The 16,632-nt window shown below is 41.3% G+C and overlaps 1 protein-coding gene across 3 annotated transcripts in view; it reads right to left on the minus strand.

The window, feature by feature from the left end:
• The window catches only part of LOC106096205 (transcription factor Sox-1), a 78,524-nt gene extending 62,127 nt beyond the window's left edge, over positions 1–16,397 (minus strand). The window contains exon 1 of one of the 3 annotated variants that reach the window (XM_059361333.1): positions 16,344–16,397. The gene's annotated coding sequence lies outside the window, so the exon portion shown is untranslated. Of the gene's footprint in view, positions 1–9,090; positions 9,109–11,726; positions 12,412–16,343 lie in introns of those variants that run through there. The other 2 variants (XM_013263846.2, XM_059361334.1) reach the window with 2 other exon arrangements.
• Positions 16,398–16,632: the final 235 nt, after the last annotated feature.

The raw sequence follows: 16,632 nt of genomic DNA on the forward strand, positions 1-16,632 counted from the left end.
ACAAAATCGAATAAGATCGCAGCAAAAATGTCCCAGACTTATTTTTTGTCATTTCCATCAGTTTCAAATGTGACACAGCAGATATAAAGCGTTTCTTGTCCAATGTATGGCAAAACTTTTGCTTGATATTGGCAATTGAAGTGGACAAATTAAAGGACATCTGAGAAAAGTGCTGTTATTGGTTGTAATCCGCCTAATGCTGGCGACATTTGTGAAAGAAAAAACTTCTCACCGAAGAGGAGTCGCACTGCAGCACGCCGTTCGGACTCGGCTATAAAAAAGAGGCGCCCTATCACTAAGCTTGAACTTCGGCTTCATAGGCGGATATGCTAACCACTACACCACGCTGGTCTCCCAAATTTAATGAAATGTCGGTTTACAATAACGGGACACTTTTAGGGTGATCCATGCAAAGAGAGCTCTCAAATATGAACATATTTAAGGAATACCCCGCAGTGTATTTGTATGCGACCTCTTTTAATGTATTTAAATATTTATTTTAATTCAAGCTCAAGGTCGTTTTTATACCCTACACCACCACTGTGGTACAGGGTATTATAACTTTGTGCATTTGTTTGCAACGCTGTGAAGAAAAAGAGCTGGATCCATTGTTAAGTATACCGATCTGTCCATGTATTCTTATGATCAAGTTACAGTTTGCATTTATTGACCGATTGTCATGGAATTTTGCACAAATCTCTTGTTTGGCCCAAGGAAGAACGCTATTAATTTTGAATCAGATATAGCTCCCGTATATATGTTTCCTCCGTTATGGACTTTTAAGGCTATAGATTTTTTTGGCCCAATCTTTACAAAATTTAGCATTAGGTGCTTCATTTGACATCTTCATATGTGTGCAAAATTTCATAAAAATCGGTTCAGAGTTAGATATACCTCCCATATATATCTTTCTTCTGATTAGGACTTTTAAGGCCGTAGTAGCCACAGTTTTAGATATAGCTCCCAAGTAGAAGTAGAAGTCACAATTTTAGTCCGATCTTAACAAAATGTAGAACGAGGTGCACTAAATCTTCCATATATATCTTTCATCTGATAGAGACTTTGCAGGCAGTACAATCCACAATTTTGGTCACATCTCTACAATATTGGACGTGAGATATTCTTTTTGACGTCCCAGTATGTGTGCAAAATTTCATCAAAATTGGCACATGTTTAGATATAACTCCCATATAATATTTTATCCGATATGGCTTTTTTAGGATGTGGAAATCCAAATTTTTTGGATAAACATAATATTTAACAACACCTATATCGTATTGTAAATCTTTGTTCATTGTGGTAGGGGGTAAATGGAAATCTGAGCCCAGTAAAATATGCAAATATGGTTCGAATCAGACGAAGGGATATAGAAAGCTCCGGCTTCTACAAATGTTCATAGCTATCAAAACAACTTTTATTTGATTCCGATTATTAAGGCTATGGCATCATAAAATTCGAATAGTTGAATTCGAAAATTGAACATAAGGAGTAGACAACTCCAGTCCTAAACAATGTATTCGATTAAACTCCTTTGAAGACCTCCTAATTGGTTCGTTAATGGAACAATTAGTTCTATGCAAAGGTTAAATCGACATTTCTCAAATAACAAGAAAATTGTGTTAAATCTGCATTGTGGCCATGCCGATCGACCGGTTTACTTGTCCTTGAGTATTTCTTTCTTCCTTCTAGGTATTACCCAATAACTTGATTACTTTGTAAGATCCCGCATTAGAGCACTGGTGTTCGGCAATAATGAGCATTGTGTGAGCTCATGGAACGCAATCACATGGACTGTTTAAATCAAAACTAAGTATACGAATGGACAAGGAATCGCTGGCTCATTTTACATCTTCAGAGCGATAATTTTGTGAAAGCTTTATTAAGGCTCCTACTATTCGCTTGCAACGAGTTTGGTTGGACATACTGGAATTCGAACAAAAAGCAACCCTTTAAGGACTAGTAACTCCCAAAATGTACACGAATCCCTTGTTGTAGTAGCCATTCGTCCGCAGAGACATAAAAATCAATTAAGTAATTAGAAGCGGCGTGTTGCCATAGCCAACACGGAATTATGGGGATCGTCTTATATATTCAAATGCTGCCATGTTTGATGACGCCAAACGCGTCCCAAAAGTGTGGACTTCATAGCACCCCAGTGGCGGCATAATTTGGGCATAGTATTTTTATTTGGGCTTAACTTAACTAGGCCTTTGTGGGTACATTCAAATGTCCACTCGCACCGCCACAAGCACTCAACAAAGGCCAGAAATTGAAGACATTGGGAGGACTGGTGAGGAAGAACTGGTCCATTTGTAAGTTGGCCACATCTAACCCTGTAGTTGTGACGACGCCGACGCCGATGCCGATGCTGATGCCGATGTCGATGCCAATGAATTGAATGACTGGACACATATTTGTGTGTAGACACAATGAACATCCTTGTGTACACATGTCGCCGACATATGTTTGCTTTGTCCGCTTCCTTTGTCTACAATGCTTTATTTGCCATTCATGGTTCGTTCTCTCACTCCTTAAGGGATGACCCATGTCTATGGCCTGCCCAAAGGAAAAGGGAGTTGGGTGCTGGAGTAGGGGGGCTGAGGCACTTCACTGGTCCTTGATCAAATGTTGAACAAGCAGCGTTTAGTTAACTCCATTGTGGGATCCTTTAAATCCCAACGTCGTTGACGTTGCTAACTTGTTAAATACACTTGAGGGCGAGGGATTAAATGAGGCAAGTGTTTAAGACACAGTTTACATTTGCGGGTTAACTATTTGGCCATTACGACGGCAAAGGATTGGAACGCAAACACTTGGGCAGTCCGATGATGCTCTGGAAGAGGTTGGTCGAATGGTTCTGGCATTCAAGTGACAACTCAAAAAGCTCTTGAGAAAGAAAACAAATGAATATTGATGAGAAATGTATTTCGAATGACAAAAAAAAAAAAAATGTGGAGCATGCAAAGTGTCCTCGGAAAAGAGGGGGGTTCGCTCTCACTGCAGCAGAGTAAATTACGTGTGCGATTTTATGGCTTTCTCACACCCAACTGACTGAATCTGTCGCCAGCAGTGTCGATAACAGCGCTGGCAACAATGCCATCGATTTGCGCCGCTGCGAAGACGGAGTCATTGCAAAATCTAAACTTTAGAATTATCATTTTAAATTGTTTACGAAGCCAAGGAGGAAACCACAGCAAGAGAATCAACAGCAGCAACTGCAGTGGGGCGATAAAAGCTCTCACTGCTATCACATCATATGCGAGGTGGCTTTAATCCTTATTAAGTGCCACATGTTCCCCATGCCCTCGCCGACTGACCGCACTGCGCATGTGTACACGATGGCCACAGGAACGTGTGCGAACCGATCGATGTATGCTACATTGTAGATCTATGTATGTACGAAGTGCATTGTTTTTTATGCAGAACTGTCACATCAGTAATCGTGGAGGAGCGATGCGGCTGCCAGAGCCTACAGTAGTGCGCCCTGCTGTTATCAAATGGGTTTACAAATTGTTCTTGCACCCTTGTCTGCGCGTTGGCACACACACACACTTCATATTGTCGTGGCTTGTCGTGGAGAATTATGTCGGGCATCGGGCATATTGGCCACTCTTTCAATGGTTTAACGATACACTGAGAAAAATGGTGGTATTTTTTGCAAAGTTGTCCAGCCAAGGGAACCAACAACCAGCAGGAAGTTATGCTCACAATGCTCCAAAAAAAACCCTATTGTGGGAACTTTAATGGACGCATTGGCCTACCATGCCGTCCATGGTCGGTTCCATGCTGTCTAGCAATGTGGTGCTCATCGCGTCGTGAATGCAAGTTTTACGAGCCACTTTCACACACATTCCGACCTACATGTGTGTATGTGTATCAGCAATGCACACCGTATCCAGCACACATCTACACACATTGCCGGTCGAACGTGGGCTGCAAGATGTGGAACAGCCCGAGTATTGGTAATACAACATCGAACGAGAAGGATGCGACGCTGGGGCAGTTAAAGCTGTGCGTTAATAGATATCATCGTGAAAATTTATAACTTCACAGCTAAATTACATTCAGATGCAAATGCAGCGCTCGCAGCTCAAATGTAGGAACAAAAAGCTTGAAAGGCTAATCTTTAAGCAGGTCTGACAATGAGGCTGGAAAAGAAGCACATTCTTGTGGCCACAGTAGGAGCAAATTGCCTCAAGTCACTTGACACATGAACAAATATTTTCTGTATAAATGTGTTTGGTTTGAATGAAAAGATCTGGACACAAAGGCAACAAAAGCTGCTGGTCTCTAGCTCAGTTTGGGACTGACAAACAAGAATTATGATCGGCTTAGCCACATGCTGAGCCGCATATTCGTGTTGCAGTCAGCAGCCCAAAGGCACACTCAACGTCAGAGTCACACAGACAGCCGGGCTGCATTGGGAAATGATCTGAAATCCACGACGCTGCGTCTGTGTCTGCCATCGAAGTTGCCAAACACTCGGTGTCACTGTGAAAGATGACGGTGGTGCCCCATCTCCCATCCACTTGGCTCTGTTTGGTTAATCGTTGGCCGTGTCTTGCTTAAATTAAATCGCCATATGATTTCATTTTCGCGCTCTTTTGTGTCAAATGCCTCCTAATGTTTTTGTGGGATAATTCGTGTGTTTCCACACTCGTTAGCGCAGACATTTCGCCAAACGTATCGCCCTTCGACAATTGTACGAATATGAAATTCGTGCCAGGAATGAGGTATCTTTGTATGCGAAACCATTTGAATACAATTTCAATAAATACACCTCGCCCCCTCCAATCGCACACACACCACACAATAAATAACCCTTTCAAAATTCGTATACACCAAGGAGAGGAGCTAGACCTATTGCCATGTAAACCCATCGGCTTTCTGATTCGATTCACCTATGTCCGTCTGTCTGTCCACGCACTTTTGAAATCAAGATTCAGGTCGCATGTGTTGTACAATTACCTTCAAATTTGGCTCCTGCCGTTTTTCTGACACAAGGACGAATGTTATTAATTTTGGAAAAAATCGGTTCGGAATTAGATATGGCTCCCATATATACCTTTCATTCGATGTGCCCCAATTGTGGCAGCAGAAGTCATAGTTTTGGTCCGATTTATACAAAATTTTACATGGCCTGTTAGATTTGACGTCTTCATTTGCGTATAAAATGCATCAAAATCGGTCCAGGATTGGATCTTTATGGCTATACTAGCCACAATTTCTTTGCGAAATTGTACACGCATTTGCTTAAAAGAAGTGTTAGGCGGATTCGGTGGCGTAGGGTTTTATGTAGTCGGCTCAGCCAGACTTATGTTTTTCCTTATTTGTTTTCATTTAAATCAAGTAAAAGCCCGTAAATTTCGGATGGGGTGGGGGTGGGTGGTGGGTGATCGCTTTGATGAGTTTTTTGCATGACTTGCAAATGGGATTTAAGTTTATATAGGAGCAATTCAAAGTTATGGAACGTCCTTATGATAACTGTTAGAAGTCACACCAAAATACTGCGTGTAATTACGCTCTCAAGAGACTCGAGATATTAAATCAGGAGATCGATTTATATGGAAGCTATATTTGGCCCGCTTACGTAGCATGGCATAGCTTTATGGTTAGCATGTCCGCCAGTGGTGCTTATCCACTCCTAATACTTGCGACATTTGTGAGGTACGTACCATTTGTTATGGCAGCCATGTGAAAACTTCTCCCCAAAAAAGGTGTAGCACTGCGACTTAAATTTGAATCGGACAGCACAAATTGATATGTGAGAAGTTTGCTCCTGTTTCTTAATGGAATGTTCATGGGCAAAATTGCAATTGTAATTACGTAGCGAAGCTTTACTCCTTCGAAGATATCGTGCTTTCTACAGACAGACAGACAGACGGACAGACATTGCTAAATCGAGTTTCGGTGAGTAGCAAACGGATTGACGAAGTAAGTACGCTCCCATCCTATGGGAAAAGGTATAAAAAAGCAGATTTATTCATTAGGGAGTTCGGTCAGACGGACAGGCATCGCTTGATTAGAATAGGCAATAGTGGCAGTCCTTTATAGACCAAGGCATCTGACAGGTATTGAACCCACGGCGATTTAGCGCTAACAGCGGTAAATAGAAAAACAATTACACGAGGATCCAAAATATAAAACTAATGAGGTCTACGCCAATAGACGTTGCGATTGTACCCCCTCCTGAAGAGGTGGATAAAAAATGTTTTTCATTGCATTTAAAATTGCGTCCTTTTTTGAACAAAATGTTTCAGATGTTCTCCGGATGTGTTAGTGATAAGAAAACAGATTTTTGTTCATGGGTCAAAGAAGAACTTTGTTATAGTTCCTAACTAGGCGGTTCGGAAACATTGTGGAATATGTCAAAAAGAGCACTGGGAAATGCAACTGTCATTATAACAATAATGGCTCTTGAATAGTTAGACCCACTCAAAGGTGAAGGGTACACAAATGTGGCAAAATGCACATCGAATGAACTTCAGGAAACTCTCTGTCATTTCATCCCCTGTTTTGCTGTCAAAGTTGGTTCGTTGGATTCGAAATGCTTGCGCACCATAGAAACCTTCCCCCTTTGACAGCTGCAACACCTGTATGTATTGGGGGTTTCTGCAAGTAAACTCCCTCCACCCCAATTGTGTGTGACAACATTGTTATGGAAACGTAAACAAGGTGGTTTATATATCCACCTAGGGACATAAAAGCATGTATACATGCTAATGCTGGTACATGAAATACAAAACACTTTTAAATTTTGAGGAAACTACACACGTATAAATTCTCCCGTACACATGTACATTAGACAAAGGCATATTAGACAAATATGTCTAATATGCAAAATAGAGAACCATATTTTGCAGGAAGTTGTGTTTAATTTTGGGAGGTTTTATCTTACCAGAATACGAACGGTAATTAGTGCTGAACTAGTTCTCTATCGGCATACCTTTCCACACCTTACATCACCAGTGTCTTAAAATGGTATTATAGCTGTATTTGTGTATTTGTTGTCAATGCCACGAAGGAGAAAATATCTTCTGTCTGTCCGTATATTGTTGCAATTAAGTTCGCATTGATAGATAAATCTTTACGAAATTTAGAAAGGAATTGCTGAAGGGTATAGTTTTACGATACTTAACGTTGCATCGCATCGTCGGTTCAACGATTTTTTTCTTTGCAATCACTCACACACGAAAGATTTTGGCAATTTAAAAATTGCGAATCAATTTCGCCTTTTGCGAAAAATCCCATTTTTATACCCTCCACATAGGTATTTTCGCATGCGAGATATTTTGTATAGCCTTGAAAACATTCGACTTATTTTTTTTTCTTCTGGCTGAAGCCGGCATTCAATTTTGTGATTTGCATCGGCATTTATGCCTAGATTCTCAATCTACATGCTGATATAAGAATGCAATAATATTGCAGATTCTTCAGCCAAGAAAAGAAAATTGCATTCCTTTGTGAGACACATCTTGCAAAGAAGGCGTAATCACTCACACACGAAAGATTTTGGCAATTTCAAAATTTCGAACGACTTTACTTCGAATTTTGCACTCTGACCACGACTACACAAATGACCATCAATTTTGTCTTTTGGGAAAAATCTCATTTTTAAACCCTCCACCATAGGTTAGGGCATATTAATTCAATCACTACGTTTGTAACTCCTCGAAATATTCGTATAAGTCCCCATAAAATATATACTCGTATATTTTTGATCGTCATGACATTTTGAGTCGATCCAGCCATGTCCGTCTGTCTGTCGGTCGAAAGCACTCTAACTTTTGAAGGAGTAAAGCTAGGCGCATGAAATTTTGCATAAATATTTGCTATTAGTATAGGTCGATTGGGATTTTAAGTGGGCCAAAGTGGTCCATGTTTTGCTATGCAAATTTGCCCATGAACATTCCATTAAGGAACTGGGCAATCTTCGCACATATCAATGAGTGCTGCCCGATTCATGTTTAGGCTTAACGAACAATGTGCCGCAGGGCGACACCTGTTTGGGGAGAAGTTTTTAACATGGCAAAGTATCTCACAAATGTCGCCAACATTAGGAGGGGAAATAGTTTTTCTGATTCTCTCGCCAGGATTCGAACCCAGGCGTTCAGCGGCATAGGTTCTTCGCTACGGTGGTCTTCTTGATATAGCTGCCATACAAAACGAACTCGGATCTTTACTTCTTGAGCCTTTAGAGCCTCTTCTTACCCGATTTGGCAGAATTAGGTGTTTTGTTTTGACCTCCAACAACTGTCCCTAGTATGGTTTAATACGCTCTAACTTATCTTCAGATTTAACTTCTTGAGCCGCTTGAAGGTGCAATTATCACCCTTTGGCTGAAATTTAAAACGTTGCATTTTTTATGATTTCCAGGAGTCATGGCACGCACGGTCGATGACTAGTTGTACGAGTATGTGTATGTCCTATATTTTTGAAAAATTCATTCAAAGAACTTGCCAAATGCGATCCATGATGGAGGATATAAAATCTGGCTCGGCTGAACTTAACGCGGTTTTACGAGTACCGTCATCTTTACTTTTATAATATAATTATTAAAGGTTGATCCAAGGAAGGTAGTGTGATCCAAGGAAGCAAGGTACAATGTCGTCCTTTTCCCAAAGTCAATTTCTAACCCTAAAGGATATTTTGACATTCATTAATAGCCATATCCGTCTGTAAATGGGCCATATCGGTCTATGTTTTGATATATGTTGCTGCCACGGAAACCGACCTTGGAACTTGACTTCTTGACAAGTTGCCAAATGCGGTCCATGGCGAAGGGTATATAATTAATTTCCCACAAAGGCATTGTGGTTTATAGTGTTCCAAAGACATCAACAACTGGACACTCAGGATCCAGAATTTAACTTCCTTTGGCTCAAATTCAGGATCAGTACACATCTACTACATTTCGATTTCTATTTGACTTCTATGGAAACTCTTTGACGCACTTTCCGATTCAATTTCGAGCATTTTGGAGGGTTCTCCAACCAGCGAAGTTGTTGTAGCTGGGAATTTCAATGTCGAAGGGCCAATACACTTGCCGCACAAAATAACTTGACGCAACTAGTGAATGAAACGACTCACGTTTCGTATGTCCAATCACCGATCACTGCATCGTGTCAGAAACTGTTTTGTATTCTGCTCTTCGTACCGCTTCCTCCCCAGTCCCTAAGCGTTCAATTTTAAAATACGAAAAAACTCGTTGGGCAGACCTCAATGATTTTTTCCAGCATTTCAATTGGAAACTGTGTTTCCGTGACGAGTATATGAATGCGGCAGCTGAAATGATAGAGAAGGTAATTTTATATGGTATGAGCCGCTTGAAGGCGCATATAAAACGATTTCGGTAAAGACTAATGACAAAAGTTGGTTTAACCAGACAAGCAGGATGCTGTCAGATCGAAAGAGGAGGCTTTCAGGAATTGGCGTTTAAACACAAATCCCAATACTGAGCGGCTGCGCAAAAAGGCAAGAACTTCGTGTATCAGTCGTGCAAAAGTTTCCATACAAACAACGTGTACGTACCAAAGTCATTGCTTCTCCAAGGGGAAGCAAGAGCTTCTGGTCATTTGTCAAAAGAGTTAAAGGCAACTCGTAGGCTATTCCAACTCTTGTTAAAGATGACCAAATGTTCACTGACCCGGTTGATAGGGCTAACCTGATGGCTGAAATGTTCGCGAGAAATTCTTCCCGACCGGATAGTTCTTAACCACCCCCAACTACCGAGAATGTAGCGAGATCGATGCCTCAAATATATTTTCGAATGCGAGGGGTCAAAAGAGACATTGCGAATCTCGACGTGAATAAATCCCCCGGCCCGTGTTCTTCGACGTTTGCTCGTCCATAACGCAATCTTTTCAATCTTGCATACCGTGCGGGGGTCTTCCCAGCTTATTGGAAGCTGGCGAACGTTTAGCCGATAACCAAGAAGGGCCAGGCGAACAATCCTGCGAATTACCGACCAATTGAGATTTGCTCACCGCTTTCCAAGGTAATGAAAAGCATGGTTAACCACCATCTTTTTTTAAAGTATCTTTAGTCTAATGGCCTTCTCAGTGATAGGCAGTATGGTTTCCGCAAAAATTGCTCCACGGGTGACCTGATGAGGTTTGTTGTCGAAGCGGTAGAGTCGCTTTCAACCTTGCATACCGTGCGAGGGTCTTTCCAGCTTGTTGGAAGCTTGCGAACGTTCAGTCGATACCCAAGAAGGGCCAGGCGAATAATCCTGCGAATTACCGACCAATTGGGATTTCCTCACCGATTTCCAAAGTTATGGAAACCATGTTTTGAAGTATCTTTAGTCTAATGGCCTTCTCAGCGATAGGCAGTAGTAGGTTTCCGCAAAAATTGCTCCTCGGGTGACCTAATGGGGTTTGTTGTCAAAACGGTGGAGTCGCTCTATCCACCAGTTCGGTGAAAGCAAGGTCGTGGCACTGAATATCTCCAAAGCATTTGATAGTGTTTGGCACGGCACACTTAAATCAAAACTAAACGCTTTTGGAGTCGGTAATGACTTTTCTTTCTTGAGGACCGCTCTATACAAGTTGTTGTACATTGACCACAGGTGTACCACAAGGCTTTGACTTTTCTCCGTCTACGACAGAAGGCGTATTATGGATGTGACATTCTGCCAGGACTTGCTGGCCATTTTCAAGTGGGGTCGAACGGACAGAGTAGAAAGACGCAGTGTTATTTTTTGTCACACACAAGATTCGCTGGCACAATGCGATCGTCAATATCTATCGACGGTATAGATGATGAACAGTCAGATTATCCTGATGTTTGGGGCAATGTGATGTCCATTGGTCAATCCATGTATTTGAAGTGTCAAAAGAAGCTTCCAAGTGTTTGGGCTTTCTTAAGCGTTGCAAAAACCGAATATGGAATATAACTCACATGTAAGGACTGGAGCTTCAAATCATCCTTGGAATTTCTGGCCCGCATTCAGAGAAGGGCGCTGGTGTTGATTGGCGACGGTAGCGTATCCAACGCTATTGTTACCCTTGAGCACCGTCCTAATGTGGGTTGTGTGAAGCTGTTCAATAGATTCTTTCATGGTGTGTGCTCCACAGATATAAGCCTTCTTATTTCTTATGTAAGGATGTTCGTCAGAAATACTAGACTTTCTAGGAACTCACACCAGTTTGTTATTGATTGGTCAGCTGGCCGTACCATGCACTATAGAGAGAATTCTTTTTTTGTCCGAACTGTTCAAATGTGGGATCGACATCCTGCCAATGTATTTCCACCTGACTGTGGCATTTAGATATTTGAAACACTTCTCCCATTTTCCGCCCTCCAATACCTAGCGTTCCACTTGATAACGCAATGCACTTCATACATAAGGGACATCCCCTGCGTGTTGGTTGAACTCAAAAGACGAAAAAAAAATGATTGCATAAATGGTGCCTCAGCGATTGCTGTGTGAATCAAAGAGATCCTTTGGGTCTGGTTATTGTACCAAAGACGCTAGAAATCGGACCCCAAACCCCCCGCACTGGTAGACCAAATTCGCTACCAACTCACTTTCTAATATGGTACTCTAGGATAATTCTCATACTTAGATATCAATAAGAGCAGAAGATTCAATGAGGTGAGATGTTCTTTGTTTTTTTGGACCTAGGAAAATTGAAAACAAAAACCATTTGAAATCCGCAAAATTGTATGCCACTGTTATCGAGCTTGTGACAGTGTCACATTCAAAGCTCATTTATACTCACATTGGATTGAGTGACATTGCCGGGGGGAGGGGTAATGAAACCACTACGTGACGAGCTGCTAATCAATGTTTTTCTGCGATGATGTAAAGGACGTTTTGGTATTATCCCGAATATTGCATCTATGAAAGATTTAAGTTAAACTTGCATTCGATATCACTTTTGTGCACGCACACATTCATGTATTTATGTATGCAACATATGTATGTATGTGTGTATCCAAAAATGCCATTCAGACATGGGCAAATATTTTTGATTTGTATTTTTTGCATAGATCGTTGCTGTGTGTGAGATTAGATTTGGAATCACTTGAATTTGTGCTTAATTTCATGCCGTCGGTGGCTCGGTTTGTCGAGTCTTAAGTGGTTGTCGTTTGCCACGGTTAGTTATTATACCGGAACTCAGGTCGAACGAAACCAGGGGGGGATGGATAGCGCGTTACTTGTCGAGGAGTGATTATTCAGATCTATTGATTGGCCTTTCACAGCCAGCCTTGGTCCGATACCGAATTTTTTCATTCACAATTGTATGCAATTAGATTTGCTGGTCGTCGGACATTGGGGAGTTGTGTATCGTTTGCTGAGGTAAACACCAAGCGGGGGGCAAGTTTTTTTATGCTTCACAGTCTCGAATTAAGCGATCAAAGTGAATAGTGCGTCTAAACGCGCGCGATTTCAGACGATACTAAGAAAATATGCAAACTTGACTAAAACTGTAAACAACTCTGCATACGAAAGTCTGTATCTGTGTGTTTGCCTCTGTGTGGAGGGGGCAGCACATGTGTATGTATTTCGTTTGGCATTCGTGTTCGTAGCTTTGGCTGTTGGCTTAGGTTTGTGGGCAAATTGGCGTGGACGGGCCCCAGCATACAGCGGGCACCAACACGACAGCATAACCATGGAGCTCCACAAGAAGCAGTAACGGCAGTGGAGTGCCAATGAGACTTTCCAAGAGGAGACGATGATCTCTGTGGAAGAACCAGTAGCCCAGAACAAACCTAATGGTGAGCATGAAAATCGAGAACTTAAACAAGACATGGCTGCAGATTGCAGAGTAGCACGCAGATATGGATGGAATGCTCGCCGCGAGGCTTCAACGCTGCCGCAATGCATGAGCATGTGCACCAAAACCTCACACAGCAAGTCGGTGCATGTAGTGCATTGCAGCCAGAGCTCACATTTCTGCTTTGTCTAGCATTTTCTGACTAGCCCTTGCCCCTGTCCGTGCACATCCTACATGGTGGGAGACAAGCAGCAGGTTGGCTGTGCTCCCAGCCGCTGTTCGTTGCCTCGAACACAGCGTGTGCAAGCGAAACAAATATAGTCACTTGCTCACGATTGGCTGGCTGTCAAATGTGGTGGGCGTTGCTTTGCGATTCGAAAGACATGATACGGCCGTTGCACTTCTCAGCGCTCGACCCCCTGTACCAAAAGGCCAACACCAATACCTTCGCAGAGAGCATATGTACACTGGGACAGGAAAATCTAACTCAGTTTAAAAGCGACAAAGGCTCGACACAGCAAGAGGGAGACATCTCAGTGTGCGCGGCAACCAGACAGACTCTTCGTCAAGACGACACAGCGCATGTTGCCTATTTGTCAATTTGAACTCGGCTAATGCTCCAACACAATGAGAATTTTCCGTATAAAGTCTCACAGCCGTTTGCCAAGAGCAGTGGTGAGCTGCTTTCGGAATGAGTCTGCCACAGGTCAATTACATCCATTTTAATTTGTATATGTATGCGAGTGTGCCTGTGTATGCGTTGTGTGTAAACCCACAGGATTTTGCAATATCGATTTTTAAGCTAACCGCTATCAGGAACAGCAATACTTTATTTATGCATATGTATGTAAACTCCCCCTCTTCCCCCTCCCATAGACACACACACACACACGCAATCCAATTATGTAATGGTTGACTCAAATGGAGGCACCCTCTACATGCATATCTCTAAAATGAGCATATTTGGTTGTGAATGGGACAGGTGGATTAAAAGATTATAGGGATACACAGGTACATACAAGGGTAAGCATACATGTATGTGTGCGTCGGCAACCTATCTATTGTTGGAGCCCAAGGGGCCACAATCGAACTTGAAAGGCGTTCAACTTGAAAGACACTCCTCGCGCTTGTTTCAAATCCAACCATCCATTCATTGGATCACAGATGGAGCACACGCCACTAAGGTACAATGCGCTCCATTGACGCCTCATCCTTGGCTACCCACCTAACCTCGGATTTCGTTGACGTCTACCAGAAAAACAATCTCCTATATTTTCACACGAAATAAAGGTCTTAACAATAGCCAAATACCTCTGATTTGCATTACAACACTTTTTTCTACAAACAAGCCATCAGAAAATCCAGTCTAAATAAAAGCCACGATATTTAACGGAGCTGCACAGCAATGCTCACAGGTCCAATTGCATACTGGTACAGAAAAAAAAAACTTAAAACAGGTTAATGGCTGTGTATATGTATGCATGTATGTACAAATTCACAGTCAAGGACTTCTATTACTAAATTTCCCATGAGCATTCAATTAACGAACAGGAGATATTTCTCTCATATCAATTGGTGCAGTCCGATCAAAGTTTAACCCTAGGATGGGCGAACATTTTCTTCTATTGGGTTGCCCAAAAAGTAATTGCGGATTTTTTAAAAGAAAGTATTGTAAATGCAATTTTAATAAAACTTAGAATGAACTTTAATCAAATATATAATTGTCATTTTGTTCGATAACCTTTTGCCATCTTCCTGGCAAATTTAGTATTCCACGCTCATAGAACTTCTGGCCTTTATCTGCAAAAAACTGAACCAAGTGCGATTTTATAGCCTCATCATTGCCGAAAGTTTTACCATTTAAGGAGTTCTGCAAAGATCGAAATAAATGGTAGTCTGATGGTGCAAGGTCATGGCTATATGGTGGATGCATCAAAAGTTCCCAGCCAAGCTGACTCAGTTTTTGGCGAGTGACCAAAGATGTGTGCGGTCTAGCGTTGTCCTGGTGGAATATGACACCTTTACGATTGACCAATTCTGGTCGCTTCTCCTTGATGGCTGTATTCAATTTGTCCAATTGTTGACAGTAAACATCCGAATTAATCGTTTGGTTCCTTGGAAGCAGCTCAAAATATACCACACCCTTCCAATCCCACCAAACAGACAGCATAACCTTCTTTTGGTGGATGTCAGCCTTTGGAGTGGTTTGAGCTGGTTCACCATGCTTGGACCATGATCGTTTTCGTCTAACGTTGTTGTAAACAATCCATTTTTCATCTCCAGTTATGATTCGTTTTAAAAACGGATCGAATTCATTGCGTTTAAGGTGCATATCACAAGCGTTGATTCGGTTTGTTAAATGAATTTCTTTCAATACATGTGGTACCCATATTAAAATTGACTCTCAACAAACAAATGTAAATAAAATTTCGCGCACTTTTTTTCTAAAGCAAGCTAAAAGTAACAGCTGATAACTGACAGAAGAAAGAATGCAATTACAGAGTCACAAGCCGTTGAAAACGCCGACTATATTACTACTATATTACCGACAATTACTTTTTGGGCAACCCAATACGTGGGTCTGGCCAGACCACTACTTTAAGTGGTAAAAAATGTTAATGTTAAATTTGGCTTCCAGGGACTTAAGAAACCAAATCGAGTCATCAGTTTATATGGAGGCTATATCAGGGCATAAAGAATATTTCGTAGCAAAGTCAAACCTGACAACAATGTAGGCTTTTGGAAGCTCAAGAAGTCAAATCGAGAGATCGTTTTACATCGGTCTCATAAACCGTTTTCCAATATCCAATAGTGGTGGGTATAAAAACATAAATAAATAAAAATAAAATATTTACTTCAAGGAATAAATATTTTCTGATTTGTTTGGCTCCTGGTCATCGACTAACTTAAAAAAAAAACATGTGTTTTTATCCACCACCATAAGGTAGGGGCATATTCATTTAGTCCTTTCGTTTGCAACACATCGAAATATCAATTTCCGACCCTACAAAGCATATAGATTTCGGATCGTCGTAAAATTCTAAGACGATTTAACGATGTCTGTGTGTCGGTCCGTCCGTCTGTTGTAATCACTCTACAGCATTCAATAACTGAGATATTGGCTGAAATTTCGCACAGATACGTCTTTTTGATGCACGCTGGTTACGTTCTTGAACGGGCCAATTCGGACCAAATATGGATAAAGCTGCCGATCTACCGATAAAAGGTCCAATGCTCATAAATGCTTTATTTTTTATACGATTTTGCTGAAATTTGATTCAGTGAGTAGTTTAAGGCCTTCCGACATCGGAAGCAAATGTGGTTCAGATCGGACTATATTTAGATATAGCTGCCATATAGACCGATCTGCCCGATTTCGCCAAAATTTTAAACAGTGAGTTGTTTTAGGCCTCCCCATATCCGACCTTAATGTGGTTCAGATCGGACTATATTTAGATATGGCTGCCATATAGATCGATCTGCCTATAAAGAATCTGAAGCCCATGACATAGTGTCTTATGTTAGGCTTTTCGACATCCGTGTTCAGATCGGTTTGTATTTGGATATAGCTCCCAAAAAGACCAATATTTTATTCTATAAAATTGAACAGTGACTTACATTTATTAGACAACTCAATGTCCGTGCCGAGTTTGGGTGCATAAGTTATAAAATTTTCACAAGATTGTGACGATAGGGCGTTTAACAATTATAACCAAAAATATTTTTATATAGACAGAATAATTACATTTAAAAAAAAGCTATTTGACTTCTTTCCTGCAGCGTACAAGTTCGACTAAAAGCTTTCTCTTTTGTGTTTATGTCTTTGTACCAAATTTCTGTACATTTGAGTGCAGTGGTCGGTATCAGTCTTAAAATTCATGCGTTTGTCCGCCGGGTTGTCAATTAT

The sequence above is a fragment of the Stomoxys calcitrans genome, chromosome 1, assembly GCF_963082655.1.
Source record: "Stomoxys calcitrans chromosome 1, idStoCalc2.1, whole genome shotgun sequence".
Classification (NCBI taxonomy): Eukaryota; Metazoa; Arthropoda; class Insecta; order Diptera; family Muscidae; genus Stomoxys; species Stomoxys calcitrans.